This window comes from Schistocerca gregaria, chromosome 7, assembly GCF_023897955.1.
Source record: "Schistocerca gregaria isolate iqSchGreg1 chromosome 7, iqSchGreg1.2, whole genome shotgun sequence".
Taxonomy (NCBI): domain Eukaryota; kingdom Metazoa; phylum Arthropoda; class Insecta; order Orthoptera; family Acrididae; genus Schistocerca; species Schistocerca gregaria.
In genome coordinates this window covers 273,206,594-273,230,450 of record NC_064926.1, presented here as the reverse complement: position 1 = coordinate 273,230,450, position 23,857 = coordinate 273,206,594, and the positions used below count along the sequence as shown (strand labels likewise).

Below are 23,857 nucleotides of genomic sequence, written 5' to 3'. Positions count from 1 at the left end.
AAAACTAAGTGAAACAATCACAGGTGCTCGTTATCAAACGTAATTAATGCGTTTGAGCACAGCATTAAATTCAAACGGCCGCAATACAGCGAGAGGCAAGATAAAGTCATTCTGCTGCTCGACAACGCTCGACCCCGCGCTGCAAAAGAGGTCGAAACGTACTTAGAAATGTAAAAATTGGAAGTCCTACCCCATCCGCCATATTCTCCAGACATTGCTCCCTCTATCACCTGTTTAGATCAATGGCGCATGGCCTGGTTGACTAACATTTCCGATCTGATGAAGAAGTCACAAATTGGATCGATTTGTGGATTGCTTCGGAAGATGAACAATTTTTCCGACGCGGGATTCGTACACTGCCCGAAAGATGGGAGAAAGTAGTGGCTAGCGGTGGAAAATACTTTGTATTATACATATGTAACCAATTTGTTTCATTAAAGCCTCAAACGTTGGGGAAAAACGGTGGAAGCAAAGTTGTACACCTTCTACGTATTTATAGAGTCATTTTTTGATGAAATATCTATATTTCAGTAAATCGATACATTATTGTCTCAGCAATTCTGTGCCAATTCTTGTACTTTGTGTTTGTTTCTCGTTTTTGTTGGGATTTTTGTTAAAACAGCACTGTTTACTTTTCCCGTGTTCTATAATAATACAATATTTCAAAGCAAAATCAAATTTTACGAATAAAAATTACTCATTCTTTAAAAAGGGACGATTTAAGTGACCGGCCGGCGCTGTACACTTCTTCATTTCAATATCGCAAAAACTGTTAACACAGAATAATACATTTCAACGACTGGAATACAGGTGCGTTAATCTGTTGATTCTTCACTGTCTTGTGTTTGTTAATAGAAAAAACTAATCTCCTTCCGAACAGGCCTTGGAAGGCTCAACGGTACAGACCGGCCGCTGCGTCATCCTCACCCCAAAGGCGTCACCGGACGCGGATAAGGAGGGTCACGTGGGCAGCCCACCGCTCTCCCGGCCGTAGGTCAGTTTAGGCTTATTTCACATCCAGCCGGTTGTGAGGGTTAGGCGCTTACGGGACGTTTCACACCTGGCCGACAGACTATGTGGACGGCTGAACGACAGCCGACAGCCGGGCCGAGGCTGTCAGATTTTTTTACAGGGTCTTTGCCGGCAGCCCCCACTGTGTCGGCCCGATGTCGGTGTCGTGCGGAAATAGCGGTGCAGGTGGTGGGGCATGCAGAACAGTAGAGCGCTACACAGATACGCGACAACTATCGTGTGCCGGCCAGTTGCTTTTTGTTTTGTTGGTGGTTCAATCTGTTGTTGACATTTCTAGTCAAGGCGGGAATTGATATCGAAATCCTTATGACATTAGTTCAGGAACGACCAGTTTTCTGGGACAAGACTTTAGGTACTGATAAGGAAAGAACACAAACACGGAATGCATGAATCGATGTTTACAAAGAACTAAACGAAGGCTTTGAATGGATGTGTGACAAAGACAGAGACGATTATGGTAAGTACAAATCTTTATTTTTTACGTTAAATAAAAAAAACCATTTACATCAGTGGCATATTAAATTTTGGAAAATTGTTATTTCACAGATCCCTCTAGCGTCATAAAATAATCCATCAATATTTTTCGTACATTATTGTCAGAAATTCCCCCACGTACACATTCACTTCTTGTTATACTTTCAAGTCCAGTTATAGACAGAGTAGCTTCAGTATTGTGCAAAACAACACACGCCTTGACAATGTCAAGAACAAAATCGGGTTTCAAATTTATAGCTCCGTGGAAAATCCTCCATTTATTAGTCAGTATTCCAAATGAACATTCTACCTACCTTTGGGCTCTTGACAGGCGATAATTGAACTCTCTTTTAACACCTGTTAATTGGTGCCCAGAGTATGGTCGTAGAAGTTGTTCATGAAATCTAAACGGTTCATCACCAATTAAAAAAAAATAAGGTAACTTTGGACTTACTGTAGTCTGAAGGCACCTGTCTTCAGGTATTAACAGTTATTTCCATCAGTGATTTCCACAAAGATCATTCTTTAAATATAGTAGAGGCACTCGCTTTACCATAACTGCCTATATGTGTGTGAAATCTTATGGGACTTAACTGCTAAGGTCATCAGTCCCTAAGCTTACACACTACTTAACCTAAATTATCCTAAGGACAAACACACACAAACCCATGCCCGAGAGAGTACTCGAATCTCCGCCGGGATCAGCCGCACAGTCCATGACTGCAGCGCCTTAGGCCACTCGGCTAATCCCACGCGGCTAATTGCCGATATCTACGTTGATAAATCTATAGTTAGAGTCAGCCACAGCCGTCAACAGTATAGATGAATATCCTTTGTAACTGCAGTACAATGAGTTACATGGATCATGGATGGACGATACGAATGTACTTTCCATCCACAGCTCCAACACAGTGAGGAAAATTTGCTCTTTGCTCAAATTTTCGAGCAATGTTTTCAAAGTAGTCTTTGGTGGGTAGACGCATACATTCATAACGCTGAGACCAAATAACTTGGCACACACATCTGACTATTTACTGATGTTTTAATTTTTTAAGGTCATAGCAAAACTATAGATCCTTTATGATAATAACTTTTTTTTAAATTTTAGCTATTGTTTTCTTTCCCACTCACATGACTGTAATTGGAATTTGGAATTTTGTGGTAAGGTCTTATGGGGCCAAACTGCTGAGGTCATTGGTCCCCATGCCTACACACTACTTAATCTAACTTAAACTAACTTACGCTATGGACAACACACACACACACCCATGCCTGAGGGAGGACTCGAACCTACGACGGGAGAAGCACGGACCGTGCAAGGCGCTTAAGACCATAAGGCTACCCCGCGCGGCTGACTAATTGCAAACATTTTTATAGATTGGATACATTCTCAGAAGGATGTATTAACGTGTTGAATGGAACTCTTCATTCGTGCATGTATATCGCCAAAATTTCGTAAACTCACACGAAAATAATTAAAAAATTTATTTTCATCTCCTCTTTATTTCTAAAAAAGAACAAAGAATGCACCCACTTCGTCTCTTCTCATACTGAGTGTATGGACCCAATGCTCTCTTCTTCTACTACTGTTTTTTAAACGTCTGTACAAGAGATACCACGCTAAAAGCTGGTCGTGCTCCATTTGTTGCCGAGGTCAATTGAATATGCACAAGACACGGAAGAACGGCACGTCATGCCGTGCGGCTGTCAGCTACGTGTGAGAGGCGGTAGGTCCCGTGTCGGCCCGGTAAAAATACCGGCTTATCGGCTGCCGGGTTGATGTGAAATAAGCCTTACGAGACCGGAGCCGCTACTTCTCAATCAAGAAGCTCTTCAGTTTTCCTCTCAAGGGCTGAGTGCACCCCACTTGCCAACAGCGCTCGGCAGACCGGATGGTCACCCATCCAAGTGCTAGCCCAGCCCGACAGCGCTTAACTTCGGTGATCTGATGGGAACCGCTGTTACCACTGCAGCAAATCCGTTGGCTTTTTTTAATAGATGTTTAACTTTTTTGACTGGCTCAAATATCTTTTTTCAAATAACATAACTTTACATGCTCCGCATAATAACCAGTGAGAAGTGGAGAGCTTATTAATCGAATTAATTTTGTAGAGATATCTGATTCGTTCGAATTTCGAAAGCTAAGAGATCGCGTCTAGCGGCACTATTAGTGCACGTGGCTCCCTTCGCTTGCAGCCTACCACCCTTCTTGCATTTAACCGTAACGGAGCTTCGATGTTTACTTGGAAGGTGGAAGTGACTACGTTTCGTACTCCAGTAATTTATGTACCTAAATATATATTCTTGCGAATAACAGTTACCATATGCTTGTTACTTGAGACAATGTGGACGGAATGTTTTCAGATTGGCACAGAAAGCAAAACTGCAATAGGAAAGGTCTTTGCAACCTTCTGTCGCACAACTGGGCACTTTACGCACGTTTTATGGTCATCGGAGAGTCGCATTTACGCAGCAGATATCTTAGCAACAACGGAGATTATAGGTGAATATGTAAATCTGGATGACAAAACAGTCATATTGACCGATTCGAAAAACAGACCAACCTTGCAGTACCTACAGTGCCAAAGGAGTCTGCGAACGAATAGTGAAACCTTAAGCAAATGTGCGTATTTTTATGACGTTACTACACACATGGTTTATTTTTTACCCCAGTCAGGAAAAAAAAATCATTCTCATGAAACTATTCAGGAAAGTGGAACGTATGCACATGCACCACAACATTAGAGTATTTTCAAGAAGTCCCACGAAGACATTGTATTCTGGAGGGTTTGTCCTCTATATCTGACCAGAATCATAACCGATACGTGCTTTGCAAACTGGTTCTTATTCTGGGGAAACATTTCACCAAGTCCATCGCCAGCCAGCAGGTTAGGGCGGGGGGGAGGGGGGGGGGTGGAGGGGAGTGAGGAGGGGAAGGATGAGAAAGAGAATGAGGTAAACAAGAAATGCTGTTACAATGATTAAAGTAGAAAAAATTGTTTAACGACAAGAAAAAATGTAGCCTAAACAACTAAAACGAATTTTACAAATTGGCAAAATTAAAAAAAAATAATTAAAACATAATCTCCTCGAATTTTTTGTAAATTCTTCCAATAATTTACTAGTAAAATCCCCTTTATTGTCAAGAATAAGTTTACTGTGAATACTCATCACTGCTAAGCCACTGAGACGGCCTTCTAACACTGTCCACCTCAATCGGGTTTTGATTCTTCTTAAATTGCTGAAAGATCATTCCATAGTAGGCCTACAGGTTGTGCAAGGGATAGTAATCAAAAACTTTTAACGCTTTTCGTGATTTAGGGAATGAGTTACCTGTTTCTCACAGGATATCAAGAAATTTAGCTCCCTGGGTTTCTGTGTGTTCTGCGAGAATTTGTGCCAAAGTTCATTTCACTTTTTATGTACGATAAATCATAAAATTTGACGAAGGTTTTACAAGCTTCCCTTAAATGAGCTTTCGACATGGTAATCATTTCTGCAGGGCGTAACTGTAATAAACAAACGCTGGGGTGTTTTCATCAGCAAAACGCACTTAGAGACCGTTAATAATAGTCTACATAGAGCATTATTAAAAGCCTTCTCCAGAATTGTGACAGACTTTCTACTGAGAGGCTACCTTGATGATGCTGTCTCCTAACTTCCATAATTCCTCCTCCATAATGATTACCACTCAGAGCAGAGTCGTAAGTCACACAAAACATAGTGTAAGAAATAATGGGTTTTCTTCTAAACTTTTCTGCGAGTCAAAATATCCACGGGTGTACTGCCGGTCTATAGTGTCCAACGGGCACAATATTTCGGCGATCAAACATGTCGCCATCATCAGGTGAACTGACGGACTGAGCTCCTGTGAACGCGCCGGCACGGAGATCCGTACGCTATCGCTGCTCAGGGGGAACTGGGTTCGGTCGCGGTGGCGGCCGATTTAAATACCCTCCGCCCGCGGCGCGCTCCCTCCGCCGTCCGCGCCATAGCGTACGGATCTCCGTGCCGGCGCGTTCACAGGAGCTCAGTCCGTCAGTACACCTGATGATGGCGACATGTTTGATCGTCGAAATATTGTGCCCGTTGGACACTATAGACCGGCAGTACACCCGTGGATATTTTGATTATCAAATACGCCGGGAGAAACTCAAGAATCACGTCATTTTCTGGGAGTATTTATTAATTTGCGCATCCACCGAAATACTTGCAAGAACTGTTCTAGCAGCTTCCAGTGCTGCTCTATGGAAGAGTGGGTTCCTATGTGCTTCTTGAACTGCTCGTACACGTCTTTGAACTTACAGAATGGCTTTACGATATAAAATCCCAATAGGCCCCTAACAGAATTCGGTTTCTGAGGAAACAAGTACAGTATTTGCAATAAGTTCCTTTTTTGTACCAAGAATATGCCAGCCATGGCGAGTAAGTTTCCAACCAGGAATAACTGTATTTTCGCTTTAAATGTGTGGTATCTTTCACAAGGCAATAACACACAGCACAGATCCAACGACTTTCCACCAGCTCTTTCTTCCGTTTGATCGACAAAACTTATGCTCGATCAAAATATCTACCAATATCATTTTCGCAGCAGGCGTCCAATGAAGAATCCGTACCTCGTTCCAATTCTAAACCTGAAAAAAAGCACTATATCACAGATTGCCTTGGGAAAGAGAAGGAAAATTATAGAAGACCAATTCTATTATGGACTCTAGATATGCTATTGATCGTAACTCTCTATCAGTTTATGTGAAAACTGGAAGTCAGTGACTGCTAAAGTTTTCCCCAAATCCTATCACAAAAATATCTTTTGAATTACTAGATTTTGACAGATTACGAACACAATCATTAGAATACAGGGCGGCAGCACCAGGGCTTTGAGTTAGTTTTTGATACTGAGAATCCCCTGTCGTGAGATCCAGATTTCCCACCTTCATCCTTCTTATTGCCGTCAATGCTTCTGTCTTCTGTATTTTTTCTCTCTCTTGAAGTTTACTGAAAAAATAAAAACAGAAAATTATAATAAAGGATCGATATTTTATTATGTTGATTTCCAGTTAAGCGCTTTATCCACCACACTACTGGGCTCATTTCCTACCATTCACACAAAAGAAGTGTTCAAAACTATTTCTTCTTTTTTCTTAGCACTTGATAAAATAATGTTAAATTTACTAAGGCTACGAACAATTACTTTCGAATCTTAATCTGTACTATTAAATAACCATCCGATTTGACGTCCCGATAATTTACTAGCGGCGATTTAAAAACATGTTAGTCGTTTACAGTGCGAACGGGATACGGATGGCGAATTATGCGTCCACAACTTTCACTTAGATTGATATGTTTTTTCGATTTAAATTAAAAAGCGTCAAAAGGAGAGAGAAGCAATTTCATCTTACCCCCGAGGTCTCTCTCTTTCTCTCGTTTTTATAATGCTGACAACAACCGGAGTAGACAACATTCCATTAGATCTACTGACGGCCTTGGGAGAGCCAGTCCTGACAAAACTCTACCATCTGGTGAGCAAGAAGTATGAGACAGGCGAATTACCCTCAGACTTAAAGAAGAATATAATAATTCCAATCCCAAAGAAAGCAGGCGCTAACAGATGTGAAAATTACCGAACTATCAGTTTAATAAGTCACAGCTGCAAAATACTAACGCGAATTCCTTACAGACGCATGGAAAAACTGGTAGATGCGGACCTCGGGGAGGATCAGTTTGGATTCCGTAGAAATGTTGGAACACGTGAGGCAATACTGACCTTACGACTTATCTTAGAAGAAAGATTAAGAAAAGGCAAACCTACGTTTCTAGCATTTGTGGACTTAGAGAAAGCTTTTGACAATGTTGACTGGAATAATCTCTTTCAAATTCTGAAGGTGGCAGGGGTAAAATACAGGGAGCGAAAGGCTATTTACAATTTGTACAGAAAGCAGATGGCAGTTATAAGAGTCGAGGGGCATGAAAGGGAAGCAGTGGTTGGGAAAGGAGTGAGATGTTATTCAATCTGTATATTAAGCAAGCAGTAAAGGAAACAAAAGAAAAATTTGGAGTAGGTATTAAAATTCATGGAGAAGAAGTAAAAACTTTGAGGTTCACCGATGACATTGTAATTCTGTCAGAGACGGCAAAGGACCTGGAAGAACAGTTGAACGGAATGGACAGTGTCTTGAAAGGAGGATATAAGATGAGCATCAACAAAAGCAAAACGGGGATAATGGAATGTAGTCTAATTAAATCGGGTGATGCTGAGGGAATTAGATTAGGAAATGAGACACTTAAAGTAGTAAAGGAGTTTTGCTATTTAGGAAGTAAAATAACTGATGATGGTCGAAGTAGAGTGGATATAAAATGTAGACTGACAATGGCAAGGAAAGCGTTTCTGAAGAAGAGAAATTTGTTAACATCGAATATAGATTTATGTATCAGGAAGTCGTTTCTGAAAGCATTTGTTTGGGGTGTAGCCATGTATGGAAGTGAAACATGGACGATAACTAGTTTGGACAAGAAGAGAATAGAAGCTTTCGAAATGTGGTGCTACAGAAGACTGCTGAAGATAAGGTGGATAGATCACGTAACTAATGAGGAGGTATTGAATAGGATTGGGGAGAAGAGAAGTTTGTGGCACAACTTGACTAGAAGAAAGGATTGGTTGGTAGGACATGTTTTGAGGCATCAAGGGATCACAAATTTAGCATTGGAGGGCAGCGTGGAGGGTAAAAGTCGTAGAGGGAGACCAAGACATGAATACACTAAGCAGATTCAGAAGGATGTAGGTTGCAGTAGGTACTGGGAGATGAAGAAGCTTGCACAGGATAGAGTAGCTTGGAGAGCTGCATCAAACCAGTCTCAGGACTGAAGACAACAACAACAACAACGCCAACACTTGCACCACATACCGACCAGCTGCTGCGGTAAAAGAAGAAATGATACATTTGCATAACGATGCTTCGTGAAAATGCATTGTGGGAACATTCATACTCAAATGTATTAGATTATTTAGTATTAGTAATGAATATGAAATTAAGTTGCCTACCGTGCAGCTGGCCCGGGTTCGATTTCCGGTAGGGTTGGAGATTTTCTCTGCTTGTGGACTGGGTATTGTGTAGTCATCATCATCATTTCATCCTCATCACCGGCACGCGACTTCCCAATGTGGCGTCTACTGTAATAGGACCCGCACTCGGCGGCCGAACCTCCCCGAGTAGGGGCGGGGCCTCCCGGCCGGCAATGCCAAACGATTATTTCACTCCTTTAAAATTAAGTTTGCGATGATACAACTCAATGAATTACACTGACACTGCGATAACTGTTTAAGAGCTCGCCTCAGATGGTGTTGAGGGGGAAGGGGTACTGTAGTTTAGACCATTTTGTACTGTGCAAACAATGTAGATACTTGCAGAGCCCAGGTAACTGCACTGGTGTGTCTACTCCGTGCCAGAAATTTGTATATCACAAGTTTTGGTGGCAGTGAGAAAACGTAGCAAAAAAACTTTGGCGGGGGGGGGGGGGGGGGGGCGGATCATGAGCTCTTCAAAAAGTTATCGTACTGTACACGCTCCATGCAGCTGCAATCCTGGAACTGCCAGTTCGCTGATGCTGTCACCAGTCAAAAACAAGTTTCATAGCCACGAATCCTATCGAAATGAATTGTACAGAACACTGATGTGTCTCGTGCAGAAATAGATGGCTCTATGCACACAGACTGTATATGTACGTGTTTATTTTTTTCTCGTAATCCTTGCTTAAAGTTCTTTTACTGAAATTATCTCACGAATTATTTTTATTGCTAGGTTCAAGAAAGCAAATGCAGATTGTATGAACCTACCAGCATTTGTTTCTTTAAAAAAAATATTATCAGAAATTATTAAATTATGTATCAAAATCGCCAGAATCTCAGTCATCTTCTACAAAATCACGCAGTACTGTATAGCAAATGGTTGTACTTTCATTAAAATTCAGTTGATGAAGCTCTAGTTTGGTGATGCTTTGGCTTAATAATCATGAAAGACATGAGTGTAGAATGTGAATAGTGTGACCAGAAAGTTTCTGGTATCCATGTTGCGTACTTGTAAATTTGTTTCTACCGACATAACTTGAAACACAAAGTGATTACTTAACCCACCACGCACACACACGAGAATCACCTCACTGATCTAAATTCATTGTTAGCTACAGTAAAAATTCTTTCACTACATTATTGGTGAAGCAGTTTCATGACACCGTTTTCATAAACTCATACTTTTACTTTTGATTACAACAAACTACGTCCTTAGCCTGAAGGAAAATTTGTCATTTGCAAAGTGTATTGCCATGTTTTTCGGAACAAAATCGGATTCTTTTTACGAAACCTAAACAAAACACGCGTAGGCCTCAAATTCAAAACACAATACAGGGACTTCACCGCAATTTTTCTTTGTTGATATTTCTGCTCACCTTTTAACCCCCTTAGTAAGATCTTCCCTTCTTACCCCTCGAGAAAACAACGAAACTGCAGACACGTAACACAACATGATCTCGTTAATCGATGTCTCTGTCCATCACCTGTTCGTCAGCATACTCATACGTTGTGATAAGGTAAAAAACATAAGACTTCTGCCTAACAAAAACAATTTTTAGTCCCAATCTTGGGAAATGAACTATTTAAAACATCAGTTTAAAATACAGGTTGGTCGATATGTCAGAACTGTCCATCTAAAACAGTCACTGGACGAAACAAACTCACAGTCAAATACACTACTGGCCATTAAAATTGCTACACCAAGAAGAAATGCAGATGATAAACGGGTAGTCATTGGATAAATATATTTTACTAAAACTGACATGTAATTACATTTTCACGCAATTTAGGAGCATAGATCCTGAGAAATCAGTACCCAGAACAACCAATAACGGCCTTGATACGCCTGAGCATTGAGCCAAAAACAGCTTGGATGGCGTGTACAGGTACAGCTGCCCATGCAGCTTCAACACCATACCACAGTTCATCAAGAGTAGTGACTGGCGTATTGTGACGAGCCTGTTGCTCGGCCACCATTGACCAGACGTTTTCAGTTGGTGGGAGATCTAGAGAATGTGCTGACCAGGGCAACAATCGAACATTCCCTGTATCCAGAAAGGCCCGTACAGGACCTGCAACATGCGATCGTGCATTATCCTGCTGAAATGTAGGGTTTCGCAGGGATCGAATGAAGGGTAGAGCCACGGGCCGTAAAACATCTGAAACGTAACGTCCACTGTTCAAAGTGCGGTTAATGCGAACAAGAGGTGACCGAGACGTGTAACCAATTGCACCCCATACCATCACGCCTGGTGATACGCCAGTATGGCGATGACGAAGACACACTTCCAATGTGCGTTCACCGCGATGTCACCAAACACGGATGCGACCATCATGATGCTGTAAACAGAACCTGGATTCATCAGAAAAAATGACGTTTCGCCATTCGTGCACCCAAGTTCGTCGTTGAGTACACCATCGCAGGCGCTCCTGTCTGTGATGCAGCGTCAAGAATAAACTCAGCGATGGTCTCCGAGCTGATAGTCTATGTTGCTCGAAACATCGTCGAACTGTCCGTGCAAATGATTGTTGTCTTGCAAACGTCCCCATCTGTTGACTCAGGGATCGAGACGTGGCTGCACGATCCGTTACAGCCATGCGGATAAGATACTTGTCATCTTGACTGCCGTTAGGATCCAGCACGGCGTTCCGTATTACCCTCTTGAACCCACCGTTTCCGTATTCTGCTGACAGTCATTGGATCTCGACCAACGCGAGCAGCAATGTCGCGATACGGTAAACCGCAATCGCGATAGGCTACAATCCGACCTTTATCAAAGTCGGAAACGTGATGGTACGCATTTCTCCTCCTTACACGAGACATCACGACAACGTTTCACCAGGCAACGCCGGTCAACTGCTGTTTGTGTATGAGAAATCGGATGGAAACTTTCCTCATGTCAGCACGTTGTAGGTGTCGCCACTGGCGCCAACCTTGTGTGGATGCTCTGAAAAGCAAATCATTTGCATATCACAGCATCTTCTTCCTGTCGGTTAAATTTCGCGTCTGTAGCATGTCATCTTCGTGGTGTAGCAATTTTAATGGCCAGTAGTGCAGTATGAGCATCGGGTTGTGGAAAAACTAGTCATTGACAAATTATTTCTCTCAGCTCGGCAAGTGTTTCTCATGAGGCTGAAAATTCTTTCTCGAGCTGCTTTGGAAGTCACCCTCTTGAAGTCAGCCATTCAAGGCATTACCCTCTCACTAAGGACAATGCAATGGCACTGTAAGAGTGATTCCACAGTACCTGGCACCAGTCGCTTTCTTTTAACACTCAAGTGGGCCGACATAACGAAAATACTTTTTTCACTGTGGCATTGTTTGCGGTAGTAGAAAACAAATATATGCATAAAATTTTAGCAGTTGGCATTTGCGTTCAGTATTTTCGATTTCCTTAAGAAAGTAAATCCAGCACCGTTTGATATAGTATTGGGGAGAATATGGGTAGGTCATCCAGCTTCTTCTACACTACTGGCCCTAAAATTGCTACACCACGAAGATGACCTGCTACAGGCAAGAAATTTAACCGACAGCAAGAAGATGCTGTGATATGCAAATGTTTAGCTTTTCAGAGAATTCACACAAAATTGGCGCCGGTAGCGACACCTACAACGTGCTGACATGAGGAAAGTTTCAAACCGATTTCTCATACACAAACAGCAGTTGACCGGCATTGCCTAGTGAAACGTTGTTGTGATGCCTCGTGTAAGGAGGAGAAATGCGTACCATCACGTTTCCGACTTTGATAAAGGTCGGATCGAAGCCTATCGCGATTGCGGTTTATCATATCGCGATGTTGCTGCTCTCGTTGGTCGAGATCCAATGACTGTTACCAGAATATGGAATCGGTGGTTTCAGGAAGGTAATAGGAACGCCGTGCTGGTTCCCAACGGCCTTGTATCTCTAGCAGTCGAGATGACAGGCATCTTATCCGCATGGCTGTAACGGATCGTGCAGCCACGTCTCGATCCCTGAGTCAACAGATGGGGACGTTTGCAAGACAACAACCATCTGCACGAACAGTTCGACGACGTTTGCAGCAGCATGGACTATCAGCTCGGAGGCCACGGCTGCGGTTACCCTTGACGCTGCATCACACACAGGAGCGCCTGCGATGGTGTACTCAACGACGAACCTGGGTGCAAGAATGGCAAAACATCATTATTTTGGGAAGAATCCAGGTTCTGTTTACAGCATCATGATGGTCGTATCCCTGTTTGGCGACATCCCGTTGAACGCACATTGGAAGCGTGTATTCGTCATCGCCATACTGGCGTATCGCTCGGCGTGATGGTATGGGGTGCCATTGGTTACACGACTCGGTCACATCTTGTTCACATTGACGGTACTTCGAACACTGGACGTCACATTTCAGATGTGTTACGACCCGTGGCTCTACCCTTCATTCGATCCCTGCCAAACCCCGCATTTCAGCAGGGTAATGCACGACCGCATGTTGCAGGTCCTGTACGGACCTTTCTGGATACAGAAAATGTCCGACTGCTGCCCTGGCCAGCACATTCTCCAGATCTCTAACCAATTGAAAAGGTCTTGTAATTGGTGACCGAGCAACTGGCTCGTCACAATACGCCAGTCACTACTCTTGATGAACTGTGGTATGGTGTTGAAGCTGCATGGGCACTGTACCTGTACACGCCATCCAAGCTCTGTTTGACTCAATGCCCAGGCGTATCAAGACCGTTATTACGGCCAGAGATGGTTGTTCTGGATACTGATTTCTCTGGATCTATGCACCCAAATTGCGTGGAAATGTAGTCACATATCAGTTCTAGTATAATATATTTGTCCAATGAATACCCGTTTATCATCTGCATTTCTTCTTGGTGTAGCAATTTTAATGGCCAGTAGTGTACATTTTCTTCTATTTTTTTCTTTAATTTGGTGAAACACATTCTGGTGGCCACATCAATGAAGCCCTCCGAAATTGATATTGGTGCTGTCTCCACAAAAAGCGATTAGCTGTCTAATGGAATCTGTAGTTGCCTTAAATTGTCTAGACAGAACTTTGCAATTGTCTCCAATGTTTCGTTATTCAGCGAATCAAACTTCAGCAGCTTCTTTGGATTCCGTCAGTTTCGGTAAAATATTGAACAAAGGAAACATCTTTTCAATCTTGTGGTTAGATGAATCGGTGCATATGCAATACAATGAAACTTCTTGCAATTGTTTTATGCTTTTGGATACTGAGCATGATGTGAGATTATTTTTAGCAATCGGTGTAGCTTTGGTCCCGGAGGTAGACTGCTTTGTGGCAACTTTGGGGTCAGGACACATTACAGCATTGAGTTTGACGGTACAGTCACCACAACTGAAGAACTGATGAGCTTGACAACTTTATAAACTGTTGTTAGTTCTGTAGCAGTGACGAGCAATTCTTCCTAGGTATCTTCTTTAATCATGTATGTAGAGATTGGCTTTGATGTCGATGCTACCGCGAATCTATTTGTATTATTCTTCATAAAAATGTGATATCTCGCATTTGCCTTACCTCTGTAATTTACCGAGATGACATAGCTAAAAATCTCACACAACGCTTCCTGATCCGTACGTTCTTTCTTGACGGAAGACTACTCCTTCGTGTAATCATCGAAAAGTGACACTTTCTCTTTCCACCCTGCTTTATGCCCTATATATCCGCAGTAAACACTTCAAACATTGCTGTAGTCCGGAGATCGGCTCGCGGAAGGTCGAACCTCGGACCGCCAAATATTCTTAAATATAGTCCGACGTCAAGTATCCCGGCGCCTCGTTCGCACTAGACTAGTAATTTAGTCGAGTATTGAGTAATTTAGTAACTAAATGTGTCTGAAAAACAAAAATGTAGTCGAGTAGTTTAGCAAAACATTCAGTCGAGTCGATCCATTTCATTCGATTTTTCCCGGCGCGTAGCGCCTCCCACCACGCATCACTGCTCACTCGTTCATTTGTTAAAGAACTCCGAACCTGTCGTTTTAGTCAAAGAGAGCACAGTGGGCGGTCGGTCTTTACTTCGTTTCGTCAGTCACACAATTTGCCGTGTGAAAAGCCTTTTTGTACATACATACCTACATTAATAGTGGGTCCTAAAAAGCGAAAAGTGGACACTGAAAATGGGAACTTTTTGACTGAATGGACTGAACAATATTGTTTAACGTTGCCTGATAGGCCTCAAGCGGTTTCAGTTTGCTTAATATGTAATGAAACTGTCACTGTTATTAAAAGTGGCAATTTAAAGCGACGCTATGAAACAACTCATCAGCAATTCCACAAAAACTTTCCTCTTGGCAGTGAGGCTCGTAAAGAAAAATGTATAAATGTGATATGTATAACTGCTTTGTAAACATATCATGATAAAATTTAAATTACAGGAATATCTCACTTATTACGAAAAAAAGCACGAAATTGCTGGTTCGCTGCATGAGTGAGCAAGAAAAATCGGCAGAAGCAGTGTTACGTGTCTGCTCGACACTTAGTAAACACCAAACACCATTTTCAGATTCTGAAATAACGAAAGAATGTATGTAGGAAGTAGCCTCGGCACTTTTTGAAGAAGAAAAAGGATATTGTCGCTGCAGTTCAAAGTATTCCAATGTCGACAAGAAGTAATACAAGAAGAATAGAAATTTTAGCTACTGATATTAAAAGCACTCTACTTGAACTTTTGGAAAAGGCACCACGCTACGCCACTGCACTTGACGAATCATGTGACATTGTTGATGATCAACAAATATGTATTTTCGTGAGATTTTTCGACATTGAAAATAAGATATTCAAGGAAGAATTGCTCGCAATATTGCCTTTGAAAGGTATCACTCGAGGAGAAGATTTATTCAAAGCTATTGACGAATTTATTAATAATTCCAATATTCGTTATGATACAATAGTGTGGCTTTCAGCTGACGGCACCCCACCGATGATTGGCAAAGAAAAAGGTGTATTAAAGAAAATCAGGGATCAGAATCCAGGTCTAATATTGTATCAGTGTATAATTCGTCAGACTGCCCTTTGTGGAAAACTCGGTGCTACACTGAAAGAAGTAATGGACAGCTTGGTGCAGTTGATTAATTTTATGAGATCTCATTCTTCTCTTCAACACCGAAAGTTCAAGAAGTTTCTTTCAGAATGTGATGCAGCGTATTCTGACTTGTTGCAATACAACAATGTTCGTTGGTTAAGTAAAGGTCAAGTTGTTGAACGTTTCTGGCTAATAAAGGAAGAAGTAACCTCCTCCTTGCAAATCTTGGATATGCAAGGAGGAAAGAAGCACTTAGAGTTCATAACAAACGAGCCATCAGGATTATATCCTCTAGCAAAAGACTGGACCACTGTAAGCCTATTTTCACCAGTCTAGGCATAATGACTGTTTTTAGCCAGTATGTGTTTTTCTGCCTCATTTATATAAAAGAAAATCATAGGCATTTTAGCATAAGACAAGAAATACATAATCATGACACTCTCTGTAAGAGGAACATTGAAGTGCCAAGGTGTCGCCCATCAAGCACACAAGACAGCTTTCCAACAGTCACCCTAAAAATGTACATCACCTGCCTCCAGAAGTGAAATCGCTGCCACCTGAATTATTTCGGAAGAAAATTGCTCAGGACTTTGTTGCAATCTGACTTTCAAAAATCCCTACAAAAGGATGGCCCTGACTAACAATAACCTACACCTTTCATAAATCACTTACCTCACAAAAATCTTCGTTACTCGAACTACTGCAATACAGCGAGGGCCACAACTGCATGCTAAATAAAAGATTCTAACTACTGAAGGCAATAACTACTGAAAGGCATAGTCAGCAAATGAAAGATTTTGATAGAGAACAAACAATGTATTTACCATAATAATGTTCCAAAGTCATCAGATATATAAGTTCATGATATCCAATATTACAAATTTACTCTTTCTGATGGACACACGTCCAGATCGCCCGCTCTCAAAATCCTGCCATTTCTCTTCCCACATCCACCACTGATGGCGGCTCACCTCCAACTGCGCAACTACGCAACGCTACGCCCTGTTCACATCTAACTGCCCAACACTACAATACCGAATATTACAACAATGCCAACCAGCCACAGACTGCACACAGCACAGCGATTGATTTTCATACAGAGCGCTACATGATGTTACCAACATAAAAAAGAAACAAAAAAAAAAAACAGTTTCCAACTTGCAGAAGCAATCAGACATGTCAGCGTCCCAGTTTATCTGTCATTTCCATGGCTCTACAAAGCAAATACGTATATTAATATTCCTATAAATGAAACGATAGCAGTAATTAAAGACAATTTCCTAATGCACAAGAGCAACACCATGGAGCAACAGAACTCTCTAAACATGGAGAAAATTATAAATTGATAAATAATACTAGATCAGCAGATGAATCATAATTATTCGCCCACTATACTCCTTGGAAGAGTTTTTCAACAGTGGTTCTAGTGAATGGACAAAATAATAAATATTGTTATGTTTTATATATAATTTTGGCTAATTTTAATCTTCTTTTTATGTTCTCAGTTAACTGCACATTTAATTTTGTGTTTTACTTAAAGTACATATTTCGCCAAAACGAAACTTTATGTGTGTGATCTACATGGTTATGTAAACATTTTGCTTTATGGTATTTTCATTTGGTGCTATGAAGTTTCACTTTCCTGTTTAGTTATATTTCATTTTCTCTATGTTCTATGTGGTTTTTGTGCACTGCATTAATATTTTCTTTTATTTGTAATATAAATTTTGTATATGGTGTTGTATAAATGTTAGTTGATAAACATTGTATTTGTGACGCAGTCTGTCCAGCCATGGCTGGTAAACGACAAAGATATAGTAATAAATATGCTAGCTGTGGCTTTTCTGAAGGATATTCTCAAGTATATAAATGCGCTCATCATAGAGTTACAAGATAATCGGAAATTAATATGTGATCGGATACAAAGCGTGTCTGCTTTTCGTCGGAAGCTGGATATTTTTGGAAAAGATATTGCAAGGCACGAATTTATTCATTTCTCATCAATTCTTGAGTATTCTTGAGTATTCGAAAGAGAAGTCTGCAGAAGACATTGCAGTGTTTGTAAGATTTCTGTCCGATCTAAGGGACGAATTTGCTACAAGATTTCAAGACTGCAGAAATTGGAAAGCTGTCTCAATTCATATAATTTCCTTGTGAAGTTGATGTATCGGCAGAATGGACTGATGTGGCTGCTAAGTTGTTCAGCGTTTCAAAGTCTTCACTTCAAGTGGAGATAATCGACTTGCATGAAGACATTTCTTTGCAAATGTATAAAACTGTATCCACTGAAGAATTTTGGGGTAAACATGTTTCAGAAAAATATGAAAATTGTAAGAAAGTGGCTATCAATTTAGCCACTATGTTTGATTTGACATATATATGCAAATCATCGTTCTCGAAAATGAATTTTTCGAAGAACACATATCGGTCAAGATTGACGGACGCCAACCCCAAAGACATACTTTACATTTGCTGCACCCCTCAAACACCAAACTTTAAGAATATTGGCTAAAGATCGTCGATGTAATTTCTCACATTGAATATATTACAATATTGACTGAGAACTACTTGTTTTCCCGAGGGTATGCAGCTTTACTGTATGGTTAAATGATGATGGCGTCGTCTTGGGTAAAATACTCCGGAGGTAAATTAGTCCCCCATTCGGATCTCCAGGTGGGGACTAGTCAATAGGACGTCGTTATCAGGAGAAAGAAAACTGGCGTTCTACGGATCGGAGCGTGGAATGTCAGATCCCTTAACCGGGGAGGTAGGTTAGAAAATTTAAAAAGGGACGTGGATAGGTTAAAGTTAGATATAGTGTGAATTAGTGAAGTTCGGTGGCAGGAGGAACAATACTTTTGGTCATGTGAATACAGGGTTATAAATACAAAATCAAATAGGGGTAATATAAGAGTAGGTTTAATAATGAATAAAAAAAAATGGGGGTGCGGGTAAGCTACTACAAACGGCATAGTGAACGCATTATTGTGGCCAAGATAGACAAGAAGCCCACGCCTACTACAGTAGTACAAGTTTATATGCCAACTAGCTCTGCAGATGATGAAGAAATTGATGAAATGAATGATGAGATAAAAAAATTATTCAGGTAGTGAAGGGAGAAGAAAATTTAATAGTCACAGGTGACTGGAATTCGAGAGTAGGAAAAGGAAGAGAAGGAAACTTAGTAGGTGACTATGGATTGGGGGTAAGAAATGAAAGAGGAAGCCGTTTGGTAGAATTCTGCACAGAGCATACTTAATCATAGATAACACTTGGTTCAAGAGTCATAAAAGAAGGTTGTATACATGGAAAAATCCTGGAGATACTAGAAGGTATCAGATAGATTGCATAAGGGTAAGACAGAGCTTTAGGAACCAGGTTTTAAATTGTAAGATACGCTCCTGGAATTTGAAATAAGAACACAGTGAATTCATTGTCCCAGGAAGGGGAAACTTTATTGACACATTCCTGGGGTCAGATACATCACATGATCACACTGACAGAACCACAGGCATATAGACACAGGCAACAGAGCATGCACAATGTCGGCACTAGTACAGTGTACATCCACCTTTCGCAGCAATGCAGGCTGCTATTCTCCCATGGAGACGATCGTAGAGATGCTGGATGTAGTCCTGTGGAACGGCTTGCCATGCCATTTCCACCTGGCGCCTCAGTTGGACCAGTGTTCGTGCTGGACGTGCAGACCACGTGAGACGACGCTTCATCCAGTCCCAAACATGCTCAATGGGGGACAGATCCGGAGATCTTGCTGGCCAGGGTAGTTGACTTACACCTTCTAGAGCACGTTGGGTGGCACGGGATACATGCGGACGTGTATTGTCCTGTTGGAACAGCAAGTTCCCTTGCCGGTCTAGGAATGGTAGAACGATGGGTTCGATGACGGTTTGGATGTACCGTGCACTATTCAGTGTCCCCTCGACGATCACCAGAGGTGTACGGCCTGTGTAGGAGGTCGCTCCCCAAACCATGATGCCGGGTGTTGGCCCTGTGTGCCTCGGTCGTATGCAGTCCAGATTGTGGCGCTCACCTGCACGGCGCCAAACACGCATACGACCATAATTGGCACCAAGGCAGAAGCGACTCTTATCGCTGAAGACGACACGTCTCCATTCGTCCCTCCATTCACGCCTGTCGCGACACCACTGGAGGCGGGCTGCACGATGTTGGGGCGTGAGCGGAAGACGGCCTAACGGTGTGCGGGACCGTAGCCCAGCTTCATGGAGACGGGAGCGAATGGTCCTCGCCGATACCCCAGGAGCAACAGTGTCCCTAATTTGCTGGGAAGTGGCGGTGCGGTCCCCTACGGCACTGCGTAGGATCCTATGGTCTTGGCGTGCATCGGTGCGTCGCTGCGGTCCGGTCCCAGGTCGACGGGCACGTGCACCTATCACCGACCACTGGCGACAACATCGATGTACTGTGGAGACATCACGCCCCACGTGTTGAGCAATTCGGCGGTACGTCCACCCGGCCTCCCGCATGCCCACTATACGCCCTCGCTCAAAGTCCGTCAACTGCACATACGGTTCACGTCCACGCTGTCGCGGCATGCTACCAATATTAAAGACTGCGATGGAGCTCCGTATGCCACGGCAAACTGGCTGACACTGACGGCGGCAGTGCACAAATGCTGCGCAGCTAGCGCCATTCGACGGCCAACACCGCGGTTCCTGGTGTGTCCGCTGTGCCGTGCGTGTGATCATTGCTTGTACAGCCCTCTCGCAGTGTCCGGAGCAAGTATGGTGGGTCTGACACACCGGTGTCAATGTGTTCTTTTTTCCATTTCCAGGAGTGTATTTCCAGGGGCAGATGTGTACTCTGACCACAATCTATTGGTTATGAACTGTAGATTAAAACTGAAGAAATTGCAAAAAGGTGAGAATTTAAGGCGATGGGACCTGGATAAACTGACTAAACCAGAGGTTGTACAGAGTTTCAGGGAGAGCATAAGGGAACAATTGACAGGAATGGGGGAAAGAAATACAGCAGAAGAAGAATGGGTAGCTCTGAGGGATGAAGTAGTGACGACAGCAGAGGACCAAGTAGGTAAAAATGTGAGGGCTAGTAGAAATCCTTGGGTAACAGAGGAAATATTGAATTTAATTGATGAAAGGAGGAAATATAAAAATGCAGTAAATGAAGCAGGCAAAAAGGAAATAAACGTGTCAAAAATGAGATCGACAGGAGGTGCAAAATAGCTCAGCAGGGATGGTTAGAGGACAAATGTAAGGCGGTACAGGCTTATCTCACTAGGGTTAAGATAGATATTGCCTACAGGAAAATTAAAAAGACCTTTGGAGAAAAGAGAGCCACTTGTATGAATATCAAGAGCTCAGATGGAAACCCAGTTCTAATCAAAGAAGGGAAAGCAGAAAGGTGGAAGGAGTATATAGAGGATCTGTACAAGGGCGATGTACTTGAGGGCAATATTATGGAAATGGAAGAGGATGTAGATGAAGGTGAAATGGGAGATACGAGACTGCGTGAAGAGTTTGACAGAACACTGAAAGACCTGAGTCGAAACAAGGCCCCAGGAGTAGACAACATTCCATTAGAACTGCTAATGGCCTTGGGAGATCCAGTCCTGACAAAACTCTACCAGCTGGTGAGCAAGATGTATGAGACAGGCGAAATACCCTCAGACTTCAAGAAGAATATAATAATTCCAATCCTAAAGAAAGCAGGTGTTGACAGATGTGAAAATTACCGAACTATCAGTTTAATAAGTCACGGCTGCAAAATACTAACGCGAATTCTTTACAGACGAATGGAAAAGCTGGTAGAAGCCGACCTAGGGGAAGATCAGTTTGGATTCTGTAGAAATACTGGACCACGTGAGGCAATACGGACTCTATGACTTATCCTAGAAGAAAGATTAAGGAAAGGCAAACCTACGTTTCTACCATTGGTAGGCTTAGATAAAGCTTTTGATAATGTTGACTGGAATACTCTCTTTCAAATTCTAAAGGTGGCAGGCGTAAAATACAGCGAGCGAAAAGCTATTTGCAATTTGTACAGAAACCAAATGGCAAAACAAAGATAATTTGAATGTAGTGTAATTAAGTCGGGTGATGCTGAGGGAATTAAATTAGGAAATGAGGCACTTAAAGCAGTAAAGGAGTTTATGCTATTTGGGGAGCAAAATAGCTGATGATGGTCGAAGTAGGGATGATATAAAATGTAGACTGGCAGTGGCAAGGAAAGCGTTTCTGAAGAAGAGAAATTTGCTAACATCGAGTATAGATTTAAGTGTCAGGAAGTCATTTCTGAAAGTATTTGTATGGAGTGTAGCCATGTATGGAAGTGAAACATGGACGATAAATAGTTTGGACAAGAAGAGAATAGACGCTTTCGAAATGTGGTGCTGCAGAAGAATGCTGAAGATTAGATGGGTAGATCACATTACTAATGAGGAGGTATTGAATAGAATTGGGGAGAAAAGGAATTTGTGACAGAACTTGACTAGAAGAAGGGACCGGTTGGTAGGACATGTTCTGAGGCATCAAGGGATACCAATTTAGCATTGGAGGGCAGTGTGGAGGGTAAAAGTCGTAGAGGGAGACAAGACGAATACACTAAGCAGATTCAGAAGGATTTAGGTTGCAATAAGTACTGGGAAATGAAGAAGCTTGCACAGGATAGAGTAGCACTGAGAGCTGCATCAAACCAGTCTCAGGACTGAAGACCACAACAACAACAACAACAACAACAACAACAACTTGTTTTACCCTTTTTTTTTAAAAAAAACTAACTCGATTTGAAAATAAAATAAAAAAGCAGTACCTTTTAATTATCAGTTTTTTCTGGACCACCATAAAATTTTACACCGAATCCGGACCCCACTGAAAACTTCTTGGCGACCCCTGCTATAGTCCTATCCACGGACGATGGCGCGGGGATCTCAGGCGATTCCAAGCGACAGTTACATTACGCGCATACGCGTGCTTTCCGCTTGAAGAAAGCGTTTATTCTGCAAATTGTCTCTCGCTTGGTTATGCAGAATACCACCGCAATCAGCGATGACAATTCGCAACAAATGGAATCGAAATTCACTGAACAACTCGCTATGGTTACGTTTAATGCTCGCATTAGCTATGGCATTCGCAACAGAGCACCACAGCAGAGCTCTGAGAACACTACTGAAAATTCATTGGCTGTCGGAGAATACGTGACGTAGGTGCGCAGAATAAGCCTAAACTCATCCGCCATCGTTCGTGGCTCCAACTTATAACTTGTACTCGCTGTTTGTGTTACGTTTAGGAACAAGTGTCTTATCAAATCGTTATTCAAATGGGAGCTACCCGTTTCTCCTGCGTGGCGTTTATTAAATATTTGCACTCCCCTACTACTGGAGATGTTTGGCATTTGCTCGAATGATGGGTGGGGGGAGGACTACTAACTGAAGCTGCAATTACATATTGCGCTAACAGGTAGCGTTACTCCAGTTCTTGAACCAAGCTCCTAACACTATTTTGCCAAATTGGGACAAAATTGGGTTTTGTTGGGACATGAAGGTCCTTAATGGTGATAGTCCCAATTATTTGGGCCGGCCGCGGTGGTCTCGCGGTTCTAGGCGCGCAGTCCGGAACCGAGCGACTGCTACGGTAGCAGGTTCGAATCCTGCCTCGGGCATGGATGTGTGTGATGTCATTAGGTTAGTTAGGTTTAATTAGTTCTAAGTTTTAGGCGACTGATGACCTGAGAAGTTTAGTCGCATAGTGCTCAGAGCCATTTGAACCATTTTGAACCAATTATTTGGGACAGGTGGCAATCCTGTATTCATCATTCTTACAAGTAGTTTAACCATTGAGGTATGGCTAAAGTGTTCGTTATTTTAACATTTCATTTCAGATGACAATGGAGCTATAGGCCTAGAGGGGTTTTTAATGAAATTTCATTGTGTTGTTTCTCCAGTGTGATTTTGAGACGATTTTCATCGTTAATGGCTGCAGTTTTGGTATCTAACAATAGCTAATAAACATGTGAGAAAATTTGAAAAACGTCACAACAGGTTCACAACACTCAACCTAGTGATGACATTGTATAGTTTGTTCACGTCTTGAACGAGGGCACCCTAATTTAGGATCCACTTAAGCCCATTGATGTTGGTGGACTAGGAGCCACGAGTATTTGGTGTCCAGCCGTTGTCAACAATTGCAATCTAACAAAACTGTACCGGTACATTACGAAATGACAGTCGTACCGTCTAAAAAATCTTTATTGTAAAGGGCGCTCATGCTTATAGGCA

At 42.1% G+C, this 23,857-nt stretch overlaps 1 protein-coding gene and 1 pseudogene across 4 annotated transcripts in view; one reads left to right on the top strand and one right to left on the bottom strand.

The window, feature by feature from the left end:
- Positions 1-23,857, top strand: part of LOC126281978 (mast/stem cell growth factor receptor kita-like) — a 309,972-nt gene that overhangs the window by 19,061 nt on the left and 267,054 nt on the right. The window lies entirely within an intron of this gene.
- LOC126282623 (5S ribosomal RNA) lies at positions 3,375-3,492 on the bottom strand (annotated as a pseudogene).